The 9,566-nt window shown below is 36.5% G+C and overlaps 1 pseudogene; it reads left to right on the forward strand.

Moving 5' to 3' along the window:
• The first annotated feature begins 5,686 nt into the window (after positions 1 to 5,686).
• Positions 5,687 to 6,944, forward strand: LOC110194654 (NADH dehydrogenase [ubiquinone] 1 alpha subcomplex subunit 9, mitochondrial pseudogene; annotated as a pseudogene).
• The last annotated feature ends 2,622 nt before the right edge of the window (positions 6,945 to 9,566 follow it).

The following is a 9,566-nucleotide window of genomic DNA, read 5'->3' on the forward strand; positions in this document are numbered from 1 at the left end:
GATATTTAAGGGGTTTTCCATACACAAGCTTCAAATTGATATTCACTTGCCAGTTGGGCATTGTTTGTATTGCCATTTCAATTATTTGTTGAGAAAATGGAAGGTATATGACTTCCGGATATGTGCCACATAATGTTAAACACCTTTTATCAATTTTATGTATTAAGTCCCCTATAAGGACCATATAATTACTTAAAGTGTTTTTTGACTGAGATGGTAAATATACCCATTCTAAAAGCCTTTGTTTCTGATGTATTACTGCTGTTGGAGAATTTGGGGTGTTAAATATAGAAGCTTCCACGCTTTCATGCCTATCAATCCTGTTTGTGTGTGCTCCAACTACTTGTTCCTGAATATACAACAATGTTTGCTTTGCCTCAGGGGTCAGTATCCGGGGTGAATCTAATTGAGGATCACCTTTAAGGCAATCATACAAGGGTATCAATTTATAATTTGGAATGCCAATCTGTGATTGGAGCCACTGTATATCTCTTATAATTTTCTGAAAATCATTAAGTGTTTTCAATTTTTGTAGGTCTATTGTTGGTGGATGTAAAACTATTTTCTCTTGAAGTATTTGATGGCCTAAATATTGATATGGTGGATGTTTTTCAATCTTTTGGGGCTATTGAAGCCCATGACTTTGCAACAATTCTTGCGTTTTTTGTAAAATTTCTTCTAACACTTCAGGATTAGGATGAGCACATAAAATGTCATCCATGTAATGTATCATTTTTAGCTTTTTGTAATGGAATAGTAAAAAAGCAATCTTTTAAATCAATAACTATCAAAGGCTGGAAGTCATAAAGCATCGTTAATTTTCCTGACTACTTTGCAATAATAAAAACAGGAATTTTAAGGAACCCAAACAAGTTCATTAGATTTCGTTTTGCATTTTGTCAGTTTTATAGATAGAAAAAGCACAAACAGTGGGCAGAAGGAAATAACAGCTCTCAATAAATGTAAAATATCGTGCCCACAAATTAAGGGGAAATGAATTGAGTTTTAGCTATCTGTTATCCTAGTAGTTTAAATTCATCTTAAAATAATTGATTAGTGGTGATTTATTAGGCAAGCTAAAAGTAATTAATATCCGTAAAAAGTATATGAAATTATTAAAAATTATCAAGGAATCTTGATTAATTTGTAACATTTTGGTGGTATACTTGTAGACTGTAGAACAATATACCTAAAGTAAGCAAAGGGTGATACCTTTTGTACCTTGTCAGGGGTAATTATAAATCTATGAGACTGAAAGGCTTGTTAAAACTTGGGCATTAATAAGGAGAGTTTGGTAGTAGTAGGACAACTGCAAAGTTTATCATCCATATAATAAATTATTTTTGTCTGGGAATATTTCTGACTAACAAGTTTAATAGTGTTATGAACAAAATTTTGGCACATGGTAAGATCCTTAAAGGATCACAATAGGGAAAATGGGAAATACTGATTTAATGAGACAACTATACCCAAATTCAAACTCAAAACAAAATTAATTATAGTTCTAAGAGTCTTTTACCTCAAGCAGTAAGTTTCACTGATTATGGCTTAAAGCCAGATACAGTTAATTATTTTCATAGAAATGCAATAAGCAATAAAGATTTACTAGGTCTCACATATATAAGAAATTTTACTTAACATCCTTTCTTTCCCACATTTAAACTTGTCTTGGTGAGAAAGCCAATTATTAGAAATTATTTATATAAAGTTGCAATTTCTCAGTAAGCTAAATGAATTGTTTAGGAACTCAATAACATAAACAAATTCTTTTCTCAGAGCAGACCTTGGCACACAGCTGGTAGGAGCTTTTGGCAAGCTTACAAAGTTAAGGGAATTGCCTTGTGCCCCTCCTTTTCTCTCAGAAGTAATTAAAAATTCTAGGTCTTAACTTTAAAACAGTAACTTCAAATAACTTAGTTAAATTTGGTAATTTTCCTGAGTGATAGTTAAATTGTTTTAGCTCTAAGCTGTTCTTTAATCATAGGTAAAGACAGAAATACCTGATTTTCTAAATGACAGTTATAAAAATCATAGAACAAGATTAACCAGACTTGATAAAATAATTTAGTTGGATTAACACAGTTATCTCACTACCTTTCAGTTTCTTTTAGTTCAGATTTTAATAACATCTAAATTATTAAAAATTGCTTGACATAGCACATAAAAGTGTACCAATTTATAATGAGACTAGATTTTTAAAACTTGAAACATGCATATTGCTAATATGAATGAATTAAATTATCTTTAGATTGTGTTCCAATACTTAAAAACTTTTCTTTTTGATCTGAAGAGGAAACTCGTCCTCCTTATCTTTCCCTCTTTCTCCCCCCCCAACCTGGCCAGGGTTGGAATTCGAGAGAAAGGAAGAGAATATTTTTCAACATAATCTTTCAATCTTACATCCAAAGCTTTGGCCGGAGCCTTAGAATGTAAAAAAGAAAGAGAACTTTTTCTCCAAAAGTTTCCAAATCTTTTACTCTCAAATCATCTATTCCTGCTATTCATGCAAACAGATTATTCTTTCTATCCATACTTTTCTTATTCCTGTATGCTTAAACTTTCTTGCCTTTTGTCAAATTATATAACCTAAATAATGAAGTACTTTTTCTCCCATTCTCTCCCCCATCCACCCGCTCCTGGGAATGCGGCTGGTATTTGTTGCCCGCAACCAGATTGTACACCAAACAGAGAGGCGTGAAATAACTTGAGACATGGGCCAGGCGGAGCAGCATTACTGACTCAGTTTATTCATCTGAGGGTACAGGATATATAGAGAAAATCTAGCCTAACTTCAAAGAGTCCTCCCCGTGAGATACTTCCCCAGAACATCTGCTGAGGACGTGACAACATAAATTTCCTCGTTATCAGGGTTCCTAGATTGGGTTGTATATTCCAAGGTTTTCCCAGGCGCCTTGGTGCCACCTGCATAGAGGAGTGAATGTGTAAATCTAAGGTTCAAAGAGTGAGAAGGAATGTCTCAGAAACCTCCTAATCAGGAAGGGATTGGAGAGCCATACCACTTAATCATTGAGCCCTTTCAGGTAAAAGCCTGGGCAGAGGTCAAACTCTGCCTTGGATCTTAAACCCTTATCAGACTCTTAAAATCGGCCCTCAACAGGTATTAGGGAGGGGGAAGGGGAGAAAGTCACTAACAGCATTTCAGAATCCAGTTGCAGCCCTTGGCTGCCTGGCAGTAAAAGATCAAATAAATTATAGACATTAATCACAGACCATCATTCACACAGACACAGACAAACACAGAACAAAATGACAGGGAGAATCCAAAAGCGAGAAACTTATCAGAAATTCCCTACACAAATGAAATAATACTATTTTTATTTTATTTTATCCCTTCTTTTCATGGTATTTCACATGTTATGGAAATCAGGCAAAATCTTTCTTAAGGTTTTGGTTTTTATAAAAGGCAAAACAGCCTGTAGTTGTATAGAGACCTCTCATCATGCCGCTTGAGTCTGTCTTACAGCTCAGGGTATGGAGAGTGTGGAGGGGGTTTTGAAGCTTCAGCTAAGTCAGGATATAACCTATAAATCTTAGGTCTGTTCTCTCTCTCAGGAGAACCTGCTCTACTATTGTTAGGTGAGCACAACGAAGAAGTTGTTTGAGTACAGGCAGGGAATTTTCTCTTCTCACCCTGTATGTCAGCTTGCAAGCCCATTTTTATAAGCTTATATATAGTAAAAGTACCCAGGGGAACTGATTTCGGTCCTTTGGTGTTATAAAATTCTGTCAATTGTTCTCCCACTATCTTTCATGGTTCTAAATCTAAACTCCCTTCCCTTGGAAGCCATGGAATGTCTAGAAACTCTCTTATTTTCTTAGGAGTTACCAAGCACCCCTGTTCCTTAATCACTTGATATATTACTCTTAACATTCTGTTCCTTATCTGAGAGTTTACCTAGACTTTGCCCCATGGTAAGGATTTAAAGTAAGTAAATACTTTACCTTCGCCATAGTCTTTCAATGGATACGTGTTGGATATCTCCTGGCTCCAACAGACCTTGGTGTCTTGATGTGGGTGTCGCGTCTTCTTGGTCCAGACGTGTCCCGACTGTTTCATGCAGCTGTCTTACTCTCTGTATCTTCAGTGCAGCTTCACGGCAGCAGTGCAGACCCATGTTGGGCGCCAGTTTGTCGCAACCAGCCCAATTGGCTGTGAACTCACTTTGGAAGCTCTCCTGAAAGATTCAAGTCCAGCTTGATCTTTCCTCTCCGAGCCACGCAGTGATGAGGTGGGAGACAAGATGGCAGCAACTCTGTTTATTTCTAGCAAAGCACTTACTTATATAGTAAAACAACAGGAACTCTGCCTTAAGTTACAGTGACGTATAACCCATGCTGTGCTCAAGGACAGTGCATGCACAGTCCGTGCAGTTAATAACTAATGAGTAACTAGGGAAGTTAGAGATGCATAGAATGGAGCACCGAACCAGGCAATCTTTGTTCATGGACCAATACCCGAGAGGGGCCTCAGCCCTTCAGTGAGATCTTGTGAACCGTCTGTGGCCTGCTACGTCCTTACAGATCCCTAACATATAGAAGTGTTCTTTCTAGGATTAAAACCAAGAATCACCTAATCAGCAAAACTGAGTACAGGGAAGAAATGGATATTCAATGAATTAGGGGAGTATTGCAAGTATTCCTGATGAAAAGACCAGAGCTAAATAGAAAATCTGACTTTCAAATATACAAGACTCAAAAGAAGCATAAAAAGGTAAACAGGAAAATGAAATTATAAGGGATTCAGTAAGGTTAAACTTTTTACATTCCCACATGGGAAAATGATACCTGTAATTCCTAAAAACTTTCTCATTATTAGGGCAATTAGAAGGAGTATACATAGACAAAAGCACAGGTATGAGTTGAATATGATGGGCTGATTATCTAAAAAAATAAAATTAAGGGGCAAGAAAGAAGGATGCACTGGAAGAAAGGGAAAGGGAGAGGTGGAAAGGGGTAAATTATCTGGCATAAAAGAAGCCCAAAAGAGATTTTACAGTAGAGGGGGAAAGGGGGAACCATTTGGGGTTGGGGGAGCACATGAACCTTACTCTCATTGGAACTGGCTCAAAGAGGAAATAATACACATACTTAGCTGGGTGTAGAAATCTATCTTACCATACAGGAAAATAAGGGGGGAAGGCAATAAGAGAAGACAGGATGATAGAAGGGAGGGCAGATTGGGGCAGGTAAAAGTCAGAATTAATGAGGGGGGAGAGGAAGGAGGGAGATAATTTGGAACTCAAAATTTAGAAAAAAAAAAGAATATTAAAGATTGTTTTTGCATATAATTGGGGGGAAATAAAATATTAAATCATTCAAAATGGTTGGATCAGTTCACAATTCCACCAACAGTGAATTAATGTCCCAATTTTTCCTCATCCCCACAATTGGTAGGCAGGGCCAATATAATAAAAGTAACAATTTTACCCTAAAAAAGTGTTCTTAGAAGTCAAAAAGGTTTTTTTTAAATGCATCTCAATCTTGATTCCTAACAGGAGGTATATAGATTATATATAAAGATATATGATTTTTACCCAACGTTCTCAACTTTGCCAGCTGCCAAAATGTCCAGCATGGGCCAAAACAAAAGTCCAGAATTTAGCAAAATATTGCAGAAAATTTAAGGAAGTTTTAGACTTCATTGAAAGAAGAGGAGAAATTGTGGGAGAGCATGGCAGCGGCCTAGGTCCCCCAGAGTCCCCAGCTTCTGACAATGTCCCAATCTGGCATTACTGCTATAGCCACGTCTGTATTTCTTGCCCAGTCCCACCGCAAACTCCATTATGCTCTTATGTCTCATGGGAAGGTGGACGCTCCTCAATCAGTGGGATCGTGGCTATTGTATTTGGAGCAACAGGATTTTTGGATCAATATGTCGTCAATGCAATCACAGGTGATCATCCCATATCATTGTGATCTTTATGATTTCACCTATCTTCAACCCATGGGTAATCTGGGCCAGATTATTTCTTTTGGAATGGAATGCCAAAGACAAAAGTACCACCATCCAGAGGGTGCTGGAGTACAGAAATGTTGTCCTCAATCTTATTAGACGAGATTGGGAAACTAAAAACTTCGACTTTTCAGATATCTTTGCTATCATTCCCCAGACAATAGCTCAGTTGGCTAAGGAGGCTGGAGTAGAAGCATTATTCATTTTTCTCATCTCAATGCTGATATCAGAAACACTTCTAAATACCTGAGAAATAAGGTTGTTGGAGATGAAGCATTGACAAAGGCATTTCCTGAAGCCATCATCCTGAAGCCCTCTGGCACGTTTGAAGAGAGGATAGATTACTCAATTATTTTGCAAACATCCGTTGGTTTGGTGGTGTTCCTCTCATTTAATTTCAAAAAGACAGTGAAACAACCAGTTTATGCAGTAGATGTATCCAAAGCCATTATCAATGCAATTAAGGATCCCGATGCCCAAGGGAAGACCTATGCCATCACTGAGCTGAACTGGTACCTCATATGAGTTGGTGCACTTTGCTGTGGCTCACAGACCGTACCTTTCATACTACATGCCACATTTTGCCTATCAGTTAGTGGCAAGAATCTTTGAGATTAGTCCATTTGAACCCTAGACCACAAGGCACAAAATACAGCGAATTCATATCACCAACAAGAAATTGCCTCACCTGCCTGACTTAGCAGACCTTGGTGTCAAGGCCACTCCCTTAGAACTCAAAGCCATTGAAGTTCTTCGAGATCATCACACTTACTAATGGTTGTCTGCTGAACTGGAAGATGCAAAGCCAGCCAAAACAGTCAGCTTTTAATGTTCCCAATGCAGCCTTATGTTTTCCATGTTTTTTAGGTCACCTGTCTAGCCACTGATTATCTTTAGAGAATTCTGTGCCCGATGGATCAGATTTCTCAATTAAAACTTTTAAGAAGAAGATAATAGAAAGATGTCTGTAAAGTTGTGAACTCCATTGAAGAAATGCTTGTTTCTTCCTTAGAGAGTTAAAAGTTAATTTTGAGATTTCTCATGATTTTGAAGCTTTTTTTCCCCATAGATTTTTATATTCTTGTGGTTGAGGAAAAGTAGCTTGAATAATGAAGCAATATTAAAAATTAAGCAATATAAAACTTGGGTTTATAGCGACCTTGATAAATTAATTGGCAAAATTATTATTCACAGCATAATGGATTTGTGTTCTAAATGGCTACTGCTGGTACCATACCTTGAACTACTTTATACTGATTTCTGAATGCAACTAATATAGAATGCCAAAACTGGTAGATATGGAATGATTTATGTAGCTGATTTGGAGATATATTCAACTAGGTTAAAGTAAGTTAACTAGCAATAAATTTTGTTTCATGTTATAAATCCATGATACTGTTTTATGTTAGTGTTATGTTTATGAGTTTCTTGCATTGTGATTTTGGGACATTGTTGTATAAAAGTGTTTTGATTGTGGAAAGATACCTAGAGTATGATGCACTTGTATATTTAGGAGTTTAACTCTTTTTTTTTTTTAATTTGAATGCTATGATTTTATACCTTTGAGCTATTATTCAAAGACTTTTGTCTGGAAGGCAGAATGTCCTTGTGGTTAAAGACAGTCAAGTATTCAAAATGGATACACTCTGATTTGTCAAAATTAACAGTACTTGGGAAATGTCATTGTCATTGTAGAAGCTTAGTGAGACTTCTCCAGACCCTCTGAATATTCTACCTAGTAAGATAAATCCTTATCAGCATTGTGAAAGAAGCTGCTGGGAGAGGTATGTAAATGGGAGCATTGTATATTCTACCCTGAGACTAAGGATAATTTTAGGACATTGGCTTACAGAGGAACTAGATCCTCTCCCTCAAGTCAAAAACACACAGCCCAACAGGGATGGCTAAAAAGTCTGTAAATAGTATAGAAATTATTTATATGGTGAATTGTCTGGCTACTGATTATGAAATATATAGAAACTCACTAAATAAATTGTAACTCGGTTAACATATATTAGCATTACATCTTTAAGTCAGTGTGAGACCACCAAACCAAAGCTTAGGACAAAACCTAGGGATTGATATTCAGTGCACTGAGCTATCCAGGCTAGCAGCAGCAGTATCTTTTGGGGGTTTTGAGTGAACCATCATGCACTCACCATCATGCATGTTTAAAACCCAACAATGTGATCGTTTTCTAAACTTCTAATGATTTATTTTTGCATCAATATGTATTACCCTGTGGAGAAAAAAAAGGTGAAAACTTTTAGAAAGATCTCCATACTTTTAATAATTACTAAGAATGAATGTTTTTATTAATTGATGTGAATGTATATTGCTGCTAACTTGGGAAATACTGGTATCCTGTTCTTAGGCTTTAAGTGGCAAAACTTGCTATGCGAGGTAGAACATCTTGGTACTATGATTTCATTGGCTCTGAGTTTTGAATTCAGTAGTGAAAATGGAATATGTGCTGAAGTTTTTAAAGAAAATATTAAATTTTATATATTCTCTAGGATTACTCTTGCAGTATTCATTATTCTTAAAAATTAAGGGTGAACAGGAAGGTTTACTTTATTATACAGAAATTTGCTGGCTTTCTTGTCAAGTTTTTTAATCGATTTTGGCATTTTTGTCATGAAATGAAAATGTTTTTAGAAGTAAAGGGAGAGGGGACAGCTAGGTGGTGCAGTGCATAGAGTTCCAACCTTGGAGTCAGGAGGACCTGAGTTCAAATGTGACCTCAGACACTTTACACTTAACTAGCTGTGTGTGACCCTGGGCAACATTGCCAATCTGATCAAGGTGTAAGGCAGAAACTCTGAGTTGACTTAATTTTCATTTCTCTTATTATTAATGATTTGGAACATTTTTTTCATGTGACTGTAGATAGCTTGCTGTTCATAGCAGCTAGACTTCAGAAAAACCTAGAAAGACTTATACAAACTGATGCTAAGTGAAGTGAGCAGAGCCAGGAGAACACTGTACACAGTAACAGCCACGTTGTTTGATCACTAACTGTTGTAGACTGATCTCTTCTTAGCAATGTAAGGATCTAAGACAACTTCAAAAGACTCATGATGGAAAATGCTGTCCACATCCAGAAAAAGAACTATGGAGTCTGAATGCAGATCAAAGCATATTATTTGCCCTCTCTCTTTTTTTTGTTTCTTCTTTCTTGTGGTTTTTCACATTGGTTCTAATTCTTCTTTACAACATGACTAATGTGAAAATAGGTTTAATATGAATGTATATGTTGAGCCTATATCAATTTACATGCTGTCTTGGGGTGGGGGAGGGGAGAGATGGGGAGAAAATTTGGAACTCAAAATCTTATGGAAGTGAATGTTGAAAACTAAAATAAATTTATAAAAAAAAGAGAGAAGGGATCCCTTAAGGAAAAAAAATGACTATTCATATCCTTTGACCATTTATTAATTGAGGAATCACTCTTACTTTTATAAACTCGAATAAGTTCCTTATATATCTTAGAAATCAGACTTTATTAGGGAATCTTGCTGCAAAGATTTCCCCCTCCTCCCTGTTAACCATTTCCCTTCTAATCTTAGCTGCACTGGATTTGTTTGTACAA

Source organism: Phascolarctos cinereus, unplaced genomic scaffold (assembly GCF_003287225.1).
Source record: "Phascolarctos cinereus isolate Bilbo 61053 unplaced genomic scaffold, phaCin_HiC Scaffold_726;HRSCAF=1367, whole genome shotgun sequence".
NCBI classification, from domain to species: domain Eukaryota; kingdom Metazoa; phylum Chordata; class Mammalia; order Diprotodontia; family Phascolarctidae; genus Phascolarctos; species Phascolarctos cinereus.